Source organism: Lepisosteus platostomus, chromosome 19 (assembly GCF_059453375.1).
Source record: "Lepisosteus platostomus isolate fLepPlt1 chromosome 19, fLepPlt1.hap1, whole genome shotgun sequence".
Lineage (NCBI taxonomy): Eukaryota > Metazoa > Chordata > Actinopteri > Semionotiformes > Lepisosteidae > Lepisosteus > Lepisosteus platostomus.
The window spans coordinates 18344833-18360617 of record NC_142629.1 but is presented as its reverse complement, the minus strand read 5'-3'; the positions used below and the strand labels follow the sequence as shown (position 1 = coordinate 18360617).

Below are 15785 nucleotides of genomic sequence, written 5' to 3'. Positions count from 1 at the left end.
AATTGGCAGAGACCGCCAAGGTGCCATGGCTCTTTGAGTCAGGATCAGCCTATATATGAGTAAAATGCAGTCTGTTAAGCTAAGGATTAGGACAGTGAAGCATTATGCACCTTTGTTACAGGGTATACTGCTTATACCAATATGGATTATGACATACTGTACCCATTTTAATGTTCTTCATGATTTAGCGAATACAGGGCAGTAAACAATAAAGACGCACTGATAATTTGCTCAGACCAGCTACTTAGTGGCTCCATTTTGTCTGGAAGGATGGTGGTGCAGTTTGCAGACCCTAAAGCTGGAAGAGATCTGAAGCAAATTTAGGGGGAGAGCGGCTGTTTTTTTATATTGGAGGGAAGATTTACATTTAGTAAAGCTCATGCAAGCAAATATCATATGGAGCAGTTATGGAGTGCACATATACTTTTTTATTTACAAAAACGATTCTGGCTGGGCACAGGAAAGGTGTGCAGGCAGCCGTGTGTGCACAGCCTCGGACTAACCTACAGTAGTGAATCAAATTTTACCTTCTGTATGAAGAGGTGAAATGTTTTTGAAGTGCTTATGATTTGTTGGGTTCTGCTCTTTTGGTATGAAGCACATGTGTTGTCATATGGGGTGTGTTTGGCAGGGAGGCGGAGCTCTCAACAGAGAACTACACATTACTATGTGACCACAGCTGAAGAGCATCTGGAAGCTCAGGAGATTCAGCTGGAGGCGTGATTATTAGATCAGGCTGAAAACGTCCCTGGGAGAGTTGAAGCAGGATGTCAGTCCTGAGTTAGTGGCAGTCCAGAGGAGAACAGGTCTCCTGTTAACATGCAGGCTGAGGCACAGCAGTGAGAGTCACCAGGTCAGAGCTGTGTCTAATAATAAGAGCTGGAAAGAACAGGTCTGCCGGATGTGAGAGCAGAGTAGTGGCTGCAGTTGAAGAAACCCTGATGAGGGGAGAGACATGAGAGCAACAGTGTCAGAGGAGACTGTGGAGAAGAACATCGAAGGGATGGAGTGAGAGCAGCTATCCTGGAGGGAATTGTCTGGTGTGAAAGATGAGATTATTTAGAGACAGAGCAGCCTGTTGAGTGTGAGAACAGGGCTGTGCAGTAAGTCCATGGTGAGTAACAGTGAGAGTAAAACCACAAATGAAGGGCTTGGCGACACGAGGAACTGAAGGCATGATCTCAGAGGAGATCAGAGAGCCCAGGAGCTGGGGGTCCAGACAGCCTGGCACAGCCGTGTGTGCTCCACATGTCCTGGTGATCGGGGGATCAGAGGAGAGTGCGTGGAAAGAATGAAAAAGAGGAAGAAAAGTTCCCCAGCAGGCTGTGAGGGGTGTCTGGAGAGTCAGTTCTGCCTGTTGGTGTCCATAGTGGCAGCTACTACCCCCATGGCTTCACACACCTCTTTGCAATCAGCCAGCTTTCCTTGACTGAATTCTTCCTCCCTGCTGCTTTCACCAGCTCCCAGAGTCTGCGCCTGAGCTCTCGCAGTACTTGGGAGTCTTTTACTGGACACCATTTGGCTCTGGTGCTGATCCTGCTCTAGACCTTCTTAGGAAATGGTTCATCTCCCACCAGGTAGGTTCTGACTCTTCAAAAGCACTGGTGGGGTTACTCTGAGGCTGAGAATTTTGAGTTTATTGGAATAAAACATGTACCTCAGTATAGTGCACTAGTGTTATGCTAATGAGTTAAGTAGTTGCTGCAGATAACCAGTTAAAACAATTGCAAGTAAAGCAGTATTTACAACTTTGACATGACCCAAGGGAAACGTGAAAGAACTTTACACAAAGAGTTGTGGGAGAATGGCACAGGCGATCCAACCATTTTTCTAAATCAACAGCCTGTTTTCTTTCGAGCAATGGCTGCATGAGATTATCCAATCAAACTGATATCAGTAACCGAAAGGGCTACATGGATCAAATACTGTCCTCTCTTTTGACCTTTCTCATGTTCTTGTAACTTATTACATGAACACATCAGCTGCATGACTAGTTAGAAGTAGAAAGGTGGTAAATTGAGTGCATGATAAACGTTCACACGTGAAAAATCTGACTTCTTGATGCAGAGTTAAGATGGATCAGGTTATAGAACAGTAAGTGTCCTGCAGAGAACTTTAGAGCCCACAGCTCGCCTGCATGTTTCTAAATCCTTTCATTCACATTCCTGTGGCTCTCAAACACTCATAAGGATTAAATGCACTAACTGTGATTACTCAGATGGCCATGGGAAAGGGGATTTTGAAACTTGTAACTCATGGGGGCTTCTGTAAACATGCTCGATATCTTTAACACGTTTTCACGTGGAGCCAAGAAAAAAAGCGACCTGCACCGTCAGACTGTGGCCACGCCCACTCGAGTGACATCTCTCGCAGGCCACGCCCCGCGCACCTGTGCGCCAGGTTCTGCTGGAGAGAGCGGAGCTGAGTGCGTTTGTTCCGCGTCTTTTATGGTTATTTTTTATTTTTCCTTTATTTGAATATAGATAAAATTTAACTCAAGTACTTATGTAGTCTAAACTTTATATGACAAAAGGGTTAAACACGTAATTTTGTTGGGAGCTAAGTAGCACTTTTAATGCGTCTTTGTTCGCAAAACTAAGCGTGTGCATTCATCCAAACCTACGTTTGGAAAGTACTTTAAAAAGTAGCTTTGTCACGTTTTTCGTTATTTTCCAGAGTTTGTTGTGTGATTATGCTCTTCTATTCGCTTGCAACTAATACATTTTAATGGGCTTTCAAAGGACAATATTCGCACTAAATAATGGGAGTTTAAAAGTAAGTACAAACATTTTTTTCATGTCTTTGCAAGTATCTCATTAAGAGATATTTTGCGCTGTCTGCCCTGGTGAAAACGCCGTTTGCTACTAAGAAACCTTGGTTTCAATTATCTTTAAATACTCGTCTAAAAACTTGTGTTCTTGTGTTTCCAGTTTGGTGTCTTCGGGCAGGACGGGCTTGGCTCAGCTGCTGAAATTATCTATGTAAGTATAAACCTTTTTATTCGTTCACACGTATCGCATTGAAGTACACTACAGTTTTTGGAAGAAGACTCAAACTAGGAGATACTAGATTTCTCCAGGGCACAAATGGTTTTGACCCGACAAAGCTGTTATGTATAGCAATCATTTTCTGCTAAAACTGCGATCAATGTCGCTTTTTTAATGCGCATAATACGGATTCATTAAAAGCCGTTTTAGCTTCCAAATTGCATCACAACAATTAAGACAACGGAACCTATAAAACTATGGATTGATTATTTGTGTGTTAAATAAGTTTGTGCTAGTCTCTAATCGATACACTCTAGATGTATTGTATCTTCGGTATTCACACTTGTAACCTTTAAATGTAACCGCTTCAATACCCTGTTAAGCAGGAACGTTTTCCGTTACACCAGGCTGAGCGCTTTGATCCAACTGGAAATCTTTTTCAACTGTATCGGTCAATACAGAAGCTCGATCTAACTGGGATCATTTCGAGATCCTGTTTGTAACCGAAAGTTAATACTGATTTCTGTTGTTTTACAGGAATTGCAACGAAGTTCCAGTCTTCATTCCGGTCGCTGCCTCGACAGAAGCCTCGGAGAAACAGTAACGTGCTGTGTGTTTCTGTTTTGACATGTAGTTGCTTGCAAATGTTTTCTTACTCTGTTGACTTGTAACAGTATTTAGCGTTAATGTAGCCGTGCTTTGACTCTTTGTAATTGAAATGCATGTTCATTTTCTCTTTGAAGCTTGTGCATCCGACGTATTGTAATGCTTTGTTTTGTATGCCATTTTCGCTCAATAAATTGTTGATTGAAACTTGATGTTGTTCTTTCATTTCTTGTGCAGAGTTCTGTACCCCCTTGGCCCTGAAAACCCCCGGTGTTGGTGAGTTTTTTGGCGGAGAGATTTTGCTTACAGTTTGTGGCCGCAAGGGGACCCCCTATCGCTTTTTGACTTGAAAAGGTCAAAGGCTACCCCCTTTTTAAGCGTGTCCAGATTTTCCCGCCAAAAAACTTAGTATCTGGGGTTTCTCTCGGGGTCTGGTAGCAATCAAGCCGAGCCTCGCCCACCCCCCCTCATTGGAGAGGGGTAGGCGGGGGCTGGCTGATTGACCGCAGCTCTAGCCAGGCCCACTCGCTCCCGGCAGGAGAGGATGGCAGGTTGGTGGTGGCTTTGGTCCCTGCAGAGAGGCAGGTCTCCTGGGGTGTGGACTTAGAAAGCTGTCAGTTGCAAGCTGTGACTGATGGGCTGAGTCCACCCTGGGTGCCTCCTCTCTCCCGGGCCGAGGCCATCTCCAGCCTGCCTTCCCCTCCTGCTGGGAGTGAGGGGGCTTGGCTAGAGCTATCCTCCCTTCTCCTCCCCCCAGGGCTAGACCCACGCTCCCTCCTAGGGACCCTATTCCCCCCCAGACTATCTAAAAAGGCGGGCGTCCTCGCACTTTTCCAGGTCAGTGCGATGGGTTGTCGCCTTGCGGTGCGTGGCGCACACTGCAAGACAACACTTCACACCTTCGAAAACACAGGACAATGCAGACAATGAAACGAGTTTTTATTGCAGAATTCACAGCAAATACAATAGCAGCAGTCAACAGAAAACATGCAGGTCAAGAAAAAAATACAGCACTGAATCGGGACATTACAGATCAAGCCACTGGTAACAAAAATCAAATGCAAGATAAAGCACACATTGTCGAGAAGAACCGTCGTGGAGCTGGAAAGGAGATCGTCGGAGCGCAGAGAACCAGGAGCCGCAGAACTGAAGGCAAAAGAAAAAGGAGCAAGTTAACGGGATATCGGACTTGTACAATCGATTCACTTGAAGTTCTGAAGTCTATTAACTTTTTTTAAAAACACTGCCCCAATAAAGAAACGTACAAACACGCTCAAATTCAACAAGCAAACAATAGGTAACATCATGAGAATTCCCAGATACACCCCGGTCCCAGTACTCCAATATTTAGAAAATAGGTTCAGCCTATTATGAATAAAAGAATCCATAAAAAACAACCACCGCTTTTGTGTTTCCTATTTGTATTCAACAAAAGCACAACTAAACGAAAAGAAGCGATAACGTTGGTAGAAAACCGTTCTGGTGTTCAAATGCTGTGAAATACGAGTCGTCTTTAATACACCAATTTTGCACAAATAAATAGTTTAGCGTAAGGTAGGAATAAAACTTACCGCGGAAAAAAACACTTTCATAACTGGAGGCCCGGTTTTGAAATCCCTTTGTCACCTGGAGAAACAAGAAAACATACGAATTAGTACATTTAATCTTTGCTAAAGTGTATCATTCGGGAACAGAAAGCGATATTATAGCCGATTCCGGAAGGCGGAGATACTAACAATTAGATACACAGTTATTAATTTTATACAGCAAATTATTTAAGATAAATTACAGCTTTTTTCGTTAGAGGAAACAGAGCTAGACATACCATGTCTTTAAAAACATACTTACATGAAAGGTAGTATAAGAACGCTGAAGGTAGACTTTTGAAACTTTGAGAGCACGCTCAAACAGACAGGACACTCATTTCGGCGTCCTAAAACACAAATTCAACAGAAACAAATGCAATTAACAAAAGTTGCAACAACAATACATTTTTGTCTAACTTTCCTCAAAGTAAAATTTTAGTTTTTGCATTTAAAAGAAGAAAATTAGAAATAAAACGCAAACGCACCTCACGCCGCAGAAACTCACCCCGCCGCCATCTTGCCGGGCGCACCTGTGGAACAGGTGGACGGGGCGTGTCCGCTGAGGAAGGTCACTCTGGGGGCGGGCTCGGCTCCTGAACGACAGCTGTGCGCTCGGTTACAAGGGCTCAGCACTGACGGTACTGAAGATAAATAAGTCAATTTGAACAAAGCATTTAATGGCTAAGGATTTTCCGACAACCTAATAGAACAAAATTCCCCTACGAAGCCATTCGCTGGATTGGTTTAGCTTGCGGCCAGCTGGTCGAATCAAGAGAAATGTGCTGGAGAGAGACCCCTGTCGCTCCTAGTTAGGACTGCACCTCTCTTTCACTGCTAGTGCCACACCTATCCTGCAGGTGTCACATTGGTAAAAGGGGCTGCTTTTTAGAATTGAATTCCGAACTACGCATTTATAAAGGACTTAAACCCCCCATTTGCCCTGTTTTGGAGGGCCCCGAAAATGGAGCCCCCCAAAACGGCCGGCGTGGTAGAGAACAGCCCCTTCTACAAACTCACCCCGACAGCATGAGAGCTATACCCGGGGTTTAGATCTCAAACTGACGGGAAGGCTCGGGGCTCAACTTCAACTCACAAGACTCTCCGGGAGTCGATCTGCTTTCTAAACTTTAGAAGTGTCCGATGGTTTAGCCCGCGGAGCCACCAGGCCGGCCATGCAGAATACTGGTCATGTACATCTCTTATTCAGACTTTATGTCATGTCAGTTTGAGTGGTTAACGTTGATTTTTTTTCTTTTAGACAAAATGTCTGAGATGATTCTAAAGACAACTTAAAAAATACACGAACGATTAAAATTACTCTAAATGTTTTATACCCCAGCTGGTGTCTGGGCAGAGTGTCCCTTTAGTTCCTTTATACTAGCAGGTGTCACGACATGATATGTTTCCAAGTTCCAGATATAAACATAATCCTTCTAATTAAAGATGTAAAAATTAAAAGCAATGCCTGTAAATATATGAATTGTTTATGCATAGAAAACAGAACAGTGATAAGGATGTTAACTACAAGTTTCTCAATCAATGGGGCATCACATCGCTCCTAATTATATTAGAGATGCTACTATTTAATATGCTATAAAATGTGAAAGTTACTATAGTCAAAACTAGTCAACTTACTAGTGGAAGCAGTGTGCCACAGGTATTCAGGAGTTTTGTATTACCTCATGTCATCTCTACGAGAGAGGTGCAAATTCATTTTGATTACTTTAAAAAGTTATCAAAATTCAATACGGTTTTATAGACTGTACACATAGGTTATACAGTAAAACGTCTTGGGGATCCACTGTTCGTGAGTGATGTACAGTACAGTAATCACAGGTGAGATTGCCCATCAAACACTAACAGTATAATTCTTATTACTTGATCCAAACTTAAAATATAGGAATTCTGAAACACTTTCTGGGGCAAGATTGACGCTAATATCTAATATTTTACAACTGATGATCTGTACCCCTAGGGATGAATCTAGTATGTTGAATTGAACTGAAGCAAATCGTAAATATTAAATTAAAGGTTCAATAAGGATATTTAATCAGAGGCTCGGTTAGAAGTATGAAGTGGAATTGTACTCCAAATTACTTGTGCCTGACCGACTGTTTTCAAAGCGGAGCCGGCCAACTCTAGGATCCAGTCCATGTTTTACACATTTCTAAGTAATTAAAAGTCCGAAGCCAGGTGTGATTAATCTTGTATCAGTTGGTCTCCTTGAAAAATCGTTCTGGCAGTCTTAGTGCATCTTTGCCTTTAAATAGCGGCTTTGCACCTACAGGAAACGAATACGCAACGTTTCGTTTAAGTTGGGTAGGAGAATGTTGACTAAAGTTTGTTCTTCTTTGGATGGGAACAGTTTAAAACGAAGGCATTAGAGCTTAAGAGTAATAAAGAAAGCGGCCACTAACTGGATCTTAGAAAATACTTTTTAACTTCATCAGAAGGCTTGAATCGAAACTAAACCACAACTTTCATACTTTTAAAAGGGGTTGAAATGGAACGTTTTAGTTGCTATTTGATGTTGCTACCTCTGTTAATGCTTGCTCAGGTCTGTTAGAGGTGTTCCAGCAGGTGTCTTATTCACTAATTTCTCCTCTCCAGCTCCCCGGCCTTCCTGTCCTCTACAACAGCCTGGATGCCGAAGCGCAGAGCTCCCGTGTGGCGTGAAACTGGACAGATGAGCGGTCAGTTCGAAGGTGAGAATCCAACCGGTCTGCACTTTGCTTGTAGAGCCTCTTGCTTTCGGGTTTAAATAACTTTGTGCTTTTGTTTGTAAAGCAAAATTATATTAAGAGCGCGTCCGCAGCTGCGTTCACTTAATCTGAGTTCGTGGAAACATTCCCACGGGGAAATTGAGCAAAGCCGTGTTTTACCCACTGCTGACCGCTTAACACGTCTTTATGAATAAACGTCTTGTTTGCCTTCCAAAAGTGGTGCTACTTTTGTAAAGGCTGAGGCGAGAGGCCAGAACTTGCGGCTAGATGTATTGGAAACGCTTTTTCTCCCCTGCTCAAGCAGCAGCCGGACTCACCTCGCGGTCCCAGGTGCCCACCGTCTCTCCGGCCGGCTTTCCCGACTGAAGCGTTTCCTCTTCCGGGGCTCCAGACGGCGAGCCGCCGGAGCTTTTGGATAGTGACGGCCGGCGGGTTTACGCCTGTACCTCTTCTTGTTAAATTTTTTGCAATAAACTAGTTTCCTCGGATTGTTTCTTACCGCAGTTTGGTTGGGGATGTTGGCGGGGTCACTTCATGCAGTAAGAGCAAGCCTCCACATACTTGTAAGATCATCCTCATGTTTCTTTAATAAGCCTACATGTACTCCTGCAGGCTGCTCAGAGTGTCGGTCATGAATTTAGGGTGCTTCATCTTCACCTACAGTAGTTGCTGCATGAGCTTCTTTCCTGGACTATAAAACTCCAGTTGTTGCTTTTATGGACACAAAGACATGCACGCAGTGGACAAGTAACTGCTTACTAACCCAATAAACTTACACAATTACCACGGGTAAAAGCACCCCTTTACACATGCTTGCAATTACTTAATATCACAGTCCCCTCTAAGCGAATATTGCTCTTGTCCAGACTAGGTCTGGCACTAATAAGGATCTGGAGGAGCAGCTCCAGTCTTGGCAGGTTCAGCGCAGGGTCTAGTTCTGCTTGCGGCTTGACTCCTGAGTCAATCAGAAAAAAAGTCACTATTTTATATTTGTTATATAGCTCTATGTAAATTATCTCACATAACTGATAAAACAAATTGCTAAACAAACCTAACCAAATTAAAGCTATCTAAACTAACAGTACAAGTGTCAGTGATGGGTTTCTGCTAGGACAAAGTGGCCCTAAAATCATATTTTTATTCATAAGTTTTTATCTCATCTATAGCTGCATTAGGTCAGGCTGGACTTGACATGCTTAGTATACTAGTAAGTCCAGGAGCATGTACAATTACCTGTTAGCAATACTGAGTCCCAGATTAAACAGTTTGAAATGCATTGCTCTTAGGTAATCGGTATTCCATGTAAACTAAATGAAAGTGTGATGCCGTGGGCGTTACAGTCATCTGTCGGGTCGATCAGTAGATGGAACCCAAGACTAGAACACACCTTAGGCAAATGACGGTTAAAAAAAAACAGGTTTACCCTGATAAAACAAAAAGAGAAACTGCTCTTGAAAACAAATGTTCTCATATGAAAAATATATTTCTTCTCAAAGTAAGATAAATCTTCCCATTTTCTCCCTCAAACTAGATCCAATCAGGTATAAAATAAAAAAAACTTCCTTGAATTGAAAAGTAAATGTGTGCTTCTTAAGTCCATTTTAACTTTAATACTTTTTTTCTCATTCATTTCAGATTTGAATGAATGAATTAACCTTTATTGCCTGTAAGGGAATATGTCTTGCACAGCAAGAGCTCATAAACATAAAATATATGACAATAATACAACACAGCAACAAAAGTTCAATACCATGACACAAAACATTTAACAACATTGCTCTGTCAAAACTCAATCCAGTACTGTAAGACTAAAAACAGACAATTAGTTAGTAAAGTCTAAAACAACAATAACAGTAATAAGATCCCTACCGCCAAACAATCTTTTTGTTGTTCAACAACTGAATGCCTCTAGGCGTAAATGAAGTAAATGCTCTCATAGGCTTTATTCAGAGGATCTGGTACCTCTCCCCAGAGTGGATGAGGAGGGTCATTGAAGATTTAATAATATGTTGTTCTATCAGACATGTTATTGAGTCCAAGGATGTCCTGGTAATCTTGCCATCAGTCCTGATCACTTTATTCAACTTGTTTTTGTTCTGCAAGGACAAGACACCTCCCCACCTCTGAATACAAAAGGGTAGCATGCTCTGAACAAAATTAATTAAAAAAGTGTCAACATTGTGCTTTCGACATTAAAACTCGACATTAACTTCCTTAAAAAAGACAACCTTTGGTGTACCTTCAAATACCTTGCCTCTGTATCGATGGTCCAAGTGAATTTACACTCAATATTAGTGCCAAGGCATTTATATTCGTTTACTCTTTCAATATCTTTTCCTTTCACCGTTAAAAAGTTGAAAAGAATAGAACATTTCTTTCTGAAATCAATCATTTCCTTTGTTTATAGTTTTAAAAACACTGAATTATCCTGACACCAATTATACCAAGGATTTATCTCTTGTCTGATATTCTATTCATCATCATTCAAATGTCCAATCATCCACAAAGTTGATAACCGAACAGTTGGAATAGTGGCCTTCTGTACATTTCTATTCATTAGTTTCTCCACCTTGGATTTATCATCTCTTTTAGCCTGTTTCAATTCTTCCTATATCTTCCTCTGAATCACTTTCCCCTCTCAATCTGTCATAGCTTTGAATTCCTGCTCTTTCTTTTTGGATTAGATCAGATCACCATGTTGGTGGTTCGATATGAACTTTACAGGCATTCTTAATGTTACCATAACAGGGATCTAACGTTCTAGAACCTCTTGTGTAGCCTTTTACATACTGATGATCATTAGGGAGAACTGACTTAAGCAAACAGCCATTGAAATCTCCCTAAATTAAGTTCTGAGGCAGTTTTGTAATTGGCATCAGCAGAAATATACAGAAGAGTTGGAAACGCCTGCCCAAACTCCCATGGCAGGTAGCGAGGTCATAAAGAAACAGACAGGAGTCCTCGATCTGGTGAGTTAAAGGATTGTAGATCTGTCTTAGTTCAATACAAAGTCTTTGTTTTTCTGTTGTCTTCCAACATGTTCCCTATGTCCTTTTCCAAATGGGAAATCATGTACTCACCATATCCAGTCAGCTGTAGTTTGTGTGCAGCTTGGCTTAGTTTCTACTCTGTCATCTCTTGGTTTGATTTATATGGCCTGTGGGTACGAGTGCTCCTCTGTTTCGTTCCACTTCTATCATCATTGCAGTACTTCAGTTCCACCATCTTAACGAGATTAAAAGTCTCAGTTTAGTCTTCTTAAAGTACCTCCCATTCAGTGCAGTGCCCGTGGTGGCATCACAAAAGTTATACAAACAGAAATTCATAGTTCAGAACAAAGTGATGTGAAATCAAACACCAAAAGTTTACTTTCCAAGAATAAACATTTGACAAAACCTGTTTTACAAGCTGGATTACATAAAGTGCTTTACATTTGACAGGGTGCTTTGTGCAAAAGAACCAGGACTGTAAAACACGGGATGTGTGCCAGCAGAGCAGAGATACTCCTACCTGCATCCTGGCAACTGTGCCCTCCAACGAACTCAGTGTGCAGGATCTCTCCTTCCCAGAAGAAGAAGCCCTCAGGTCTGAAATAATCCACAATGCACACACTCTCGACTAAAACTGGAGAGAGTCCTCTCATTAGCAAGTAAACACTAATGAGTTTCAGTTTCTCTCATTAGAAAGTGAACACTGTCACAGATATAGCTAATCTCATATGCATGCTCTTGGTGCAAATCGTGGAATTCTGCATGCATGTCCAGGTCAAGCTATGCTCAGACTTCCTGATATGGGGGAGTCTGGGTTTTCTTCATTTTGTGTCTTGTGTTTGAATGGTGGCTGTATCATCTGTACAGGACGTCTACTGGACTGTTCCAATTTTAACAATTCTGCATGAATGTCAAGGCCTCCTTCAAGTGTAGGTGTAATAGCTGACATTTATTTTTGTTGTAAATTACTAAGGGCACCAGGGTAAAATGCAATCAAATTAAAATCCTTTTAAACATTTCATAGCTTTTTAATGTACTTTTTACTTTGTTTTCACTGCATTTACTTCATGTATAATTATTAAAATCATCTCCTGTTTCAGTGACAGTAACAGACTAATTCCTACACCGTTAAAATGATACACTATGGTAGCTGCATCTCTGGGTCAACATATCACACTGCTTAACGAGCTCATGGCTCTTTAAGCAGTTAAACTGAAATCGATGAGTTGCACTAAAACCAACGTCCACAGCGGTCAGAATAAACATTATACAAGATACATACGAGAAACATATATACATCTACATGCCTACACACAATATTTGTTAAAAATAGATTCTGCTGTCAAACATGATAATTATAAGAACTCTGCTCCAACTCGTTTGTGGTCATTATAATGCTAAGAGTATTTATAAAGATGTAAAAATTATTCAGAAGTCAGAAGGTTGTCTTCTATTTAATTGAAACAAAATGCGTCTTTCTATATTCCTACCAGTTCTGTTCTTTTAGGAAATTCGCGTGTATGAAGATTGTCATCTAGCATTTTCACGGGCTACATAGAAAACGATATGATTGGCTGCTCAGCTCCTTACGTCTGGACAATAGGAATAAAAAAATTGAAAAGACACCTCCTGTTATTCACCACTTCGAACAGCTCCTCAGTATATGAACAACTGATCAATAGAAAATACAGGTACTCCAGCCCCCAGCTGAGAATAGAGCTTGTCTCTGGTTTCCGAGCTTGGTCCAATAAAAACACCTTACCTATTCAGCCAGGAAGCAAATCTGGAAAAAACAAGCAACAGTATTACTACCTTGTAGCACGATCTCATATTATGCACATTTGAGCCTACTCAGAACTGGTACTGAACCTGGAAATCCAGACTATGGTAAGTAGTTGGGTGGGAGAGAGCTGTAGGTGCTCTTCTACCTTGCCTCTTGCTGTAAGAGGTTCAGTCATTTGGATATGTATAAGCAAGGTCTAAAAAGATTAAAGTAGAGGGGTGCCAAACCCAGAGTCCCAGCTAAATTCCAGTCTAAACTAACAACCTGGACTTCTTTACGTTTCCCATTAATTTGTTTAATTTCTCTGTTGGTGCTTCTCACTAGGTTTTGTTGCATTTCCATGAGAAACTGAATCCCTGCCAATACATCAAGCATTATGTACATGAAAGGACAGCCTTGTGTTTCCATTTCGTGCAGTAATGAAATGCCTACAGTGGGATACAAGCCTCCTGCCATAAAGATATTAGGTCCTGTAATGTTAAGGTACAGCTCAGGTGTCACAGTCCAAGCATTTCCAAGAAAGGCCTGCAGATATGACAATGCAAGCTGTGTGAAATACACTGCATTCATGTTAAATTACATGCCTGCCCCCAACTTCCCACCACAATCCCAGATGTGAAGTAGTTATACAAAATAGCTAAAGGAAGACCAGCAACTGTGCCATGTCCCACACAGCAATTAAATATGAATAACTAAAATGTACTCCATCCCTGCACTTTAGCAAAACTGTATGTGCTCTAGATTAAGTCTTGGAGAGTCCGAGCTCAGCAGGTTCTAGATTTACTAGATGACCATTAAGGACCTGGACTAACCATCCAGGTGACATTTTGAAGGAGTTGCAACAAAACCCAGGAGCCCCTGCAACAATCTCCCCATCAGGAAGCAATTCCTCCAGTGCTCCTAGTTAGTGGTTGATTTGTATAACTGAGCTCTATTAGCAGTTCTCCAGATAAGGCCTGGAGATCCTGCTCTAGTACAGCCTGTTACAGAAAAGGCATCTTCAAGGGTTGGAGGTTCTTGGGCAGGCTTATAGCAGGGCACTTCCTGAATTCATGCCAGTTAAGTGACTCTGCCCCTTTGAAGGAAACCAGCCTGTAGAAGCTGCCACACCCGAGGTGGAACAGGCCCATTCCAGCCAGGAGACCCTGTCATCTCCCAGCTTGGCACCTTGGTCGCTGTGCTGTAGCAGCACTGACAAGCCTGTGCTCCCTTGGTCCTGTCAATACTAGTGTTCTTCTCCAGCTATTCAATCTGTGCACTAGATGTGTGACAACTGCAGAACTGAAGCTCATTTGTTAGTGCAAAGTGTGGTTTGTCTCAGAACAGTGCATCCCCACATTTGACATGTTAAGATCTAGCAATTGTTCTCCAGGTAATGCTGTTGGCCAAGGAAGAACTACCCCTGAAGGTACCATTACCAATAACTGCCCTCCCACTGATCTTCAGATCAATAAGTCATTAGAGATTATCAAGTAACAGCAGCAGACAGTGTTCAGTTAATAGCTGTACACAAGAGACTTCCAGCGACACCTTCACTTTATTGCACAGACAGGATAGAGATGTTACAAGAGCAGGCTCAAAGACATGACAGAAGATTAGAGGAGCCCCATACACACCACATCACAGGTGCAGTGCCGAGAATCTTCCCTTCCTGGTGGAGAGCTTCAGCTGCCAATCTCCATTCCTCCCATGCGATCAAGAGGGCTCCAGACATAACACCTCTCCTTTGTCTTTAGAAAGGAAAAGAGTTACACATCCTGCCGTGACACAAAACACTCCCACACTTGGGAGAATGCAAGCTCCTCAACCTTGCCCCCACCCCCAGACTTGACCAGGTAAGGCAGTGCCGTGAAGAAGCTCCCTTTAGCACAGAAGGACTGGGGTGTTGGACTGATGCCTGTATCCACAGTACCTTCAATCTCCACCCATTTCAACAGCCGAGTACAGCCGTGTCCTACCTGGTATCTCAGTGTAGGGATGTCTCCTCACTGGCTGTGCAGCAGGGTCAAGCTGGGTTTCTGTATCCCACAGACAGGAACACACTGGGCTCCAGCTGGTATACAGCTTTCCTCAGGAGCCTCCAAACCTAGAGCCACAGGGGCACCAAGACGTACTGGTGGCGTCGATGCAGAAGTATTGTAGATCCCCATGAAGCCTCTCATTTGCCGACTGTACTGTAGTCCTGTGCTTAAGGACAAACAGCATCCAGAGGCTCTACACAAGTCTTTAAAAATAGAGACATTAAGCAATGTAGAGGTTTATGGAGTCACAAAACACATTCACCATCACCGATTAGATGTGCAATGCCAATTTACTTCACAGCTTCAGCTCCTCAGCACGAGATACCAATGACCTAGTACACACATCTCCCCCTGCTGGACGGCATCACTTACTGCATCTCCAAGTCATAGCACAGCTTGTGAAGTCCCACAGACGATCAACCCACTTCAGTAATAGTGTCCTGGTTGCATTTTCCAAGCCACTGCCATCTTGCTCTTCTCACCAAACAGATCCCAGTATTCTAGAACCACAGGAACATTAGAAAACCCACACTGAATAATTCTCCTGTTCCTCTCCAATACAAAGCACAATATAAATTATTTCCTCCCAGACTTCACTTTTATAAGCCTCTTCATTAATTACAGGGGCTGGGCTAATTCCATGGGAACCTATCTCAAAGCTCTAAAATCCTCATGTGGAATGCCTAGGTGTGTCCAGCTCAATAACGCACACCTGCTTCCAGATCCCTGCCTGCTCAGAAGCCATCTTGGCTCAGAGAAACACCACAGCCTGGGCTTGAGCCAAAATGGAAGGATCCTACAGAAGCCTTCCAGGGACAATATGACTTTGCTTTAATAAATTTTCCTTCAACATTATTAGAAGTGTGTTCTTTCTAAACATATTCAGCATACCATACCTCAATCTATTTCGGAAATAGATTAAGAGAGAAAGATAATTATTTGATTATGGTTTATATTTATTCCTTATACAGATTTGTGACTTTAACTCTTAAATCACTTCAGCATCCAGAATTATTTTTCTTCATATATCAGAACACTTGTCAATGCCTGCTATGATTGGAATAGTGTTCTCAACTGATGTATCGCAAA

General features: G+C 42.2%; 3 long non-coding RNA genes across 5 annotated transcripts; 2 read left to right on the top strand and 1 right to left on the bottom strand.

The window, feature by feature from the left end:
* The first annotated feature begins 542 nt into the window (after positions 1-542).
* Positions 543-3800, top strand: LOC148645329 (uncharacterized). Its single transcript, XR_015928454.1, has 3 exons — positions 543-2775; positions 2931-2981; positions 3525-3800. It is a non-coding gene; the product is annotated as an uncharacterized LOC148645329 (long non-coding RNA).
* A 715-nt stretch (positions 3801-4515) lies between these two features.
* On the bottom strand, positions 4516-8320 carry LOC148645328 (uncharacterized). 2 transcript variants are annotated; one of them, XR_015928433.1, is made up of 6 exons: positions 8220-8320; positions 6815-7927; positions 5665-5820; positions 5442-5526; positions 5165-5219; positions 4516-4739 (listed from the first exon to the last, which is right to left on the bottom strand). It is a non-coding gene; the product is annotated as an uncharacterized LOC148645328 (long non-coding RNA). The 2 variants fall into 2 exon arrangements; XR_015928432.1 differs by having other exon boundaries at positions 5665-7927.
* On the top strand, positions 7392-8390 carry LOC148645327 (uncharacterized). Of its 2 annotated transcripts, none has more exons than XR_015928434.1 (3): positions 7392-7498; positions 7790-7884; positions 8207-8390. It is a non-coding gene; the product is annotated as an uncharacterized LOC148645327 (long non-coding RNA). The 2 variants fall into 2 exon arrangements; XR_015928435.1 differs by having other exon boundaries at positions 8204-8390.
* Positions 8391-15785: the final 7395 nt, after the last annotated feature.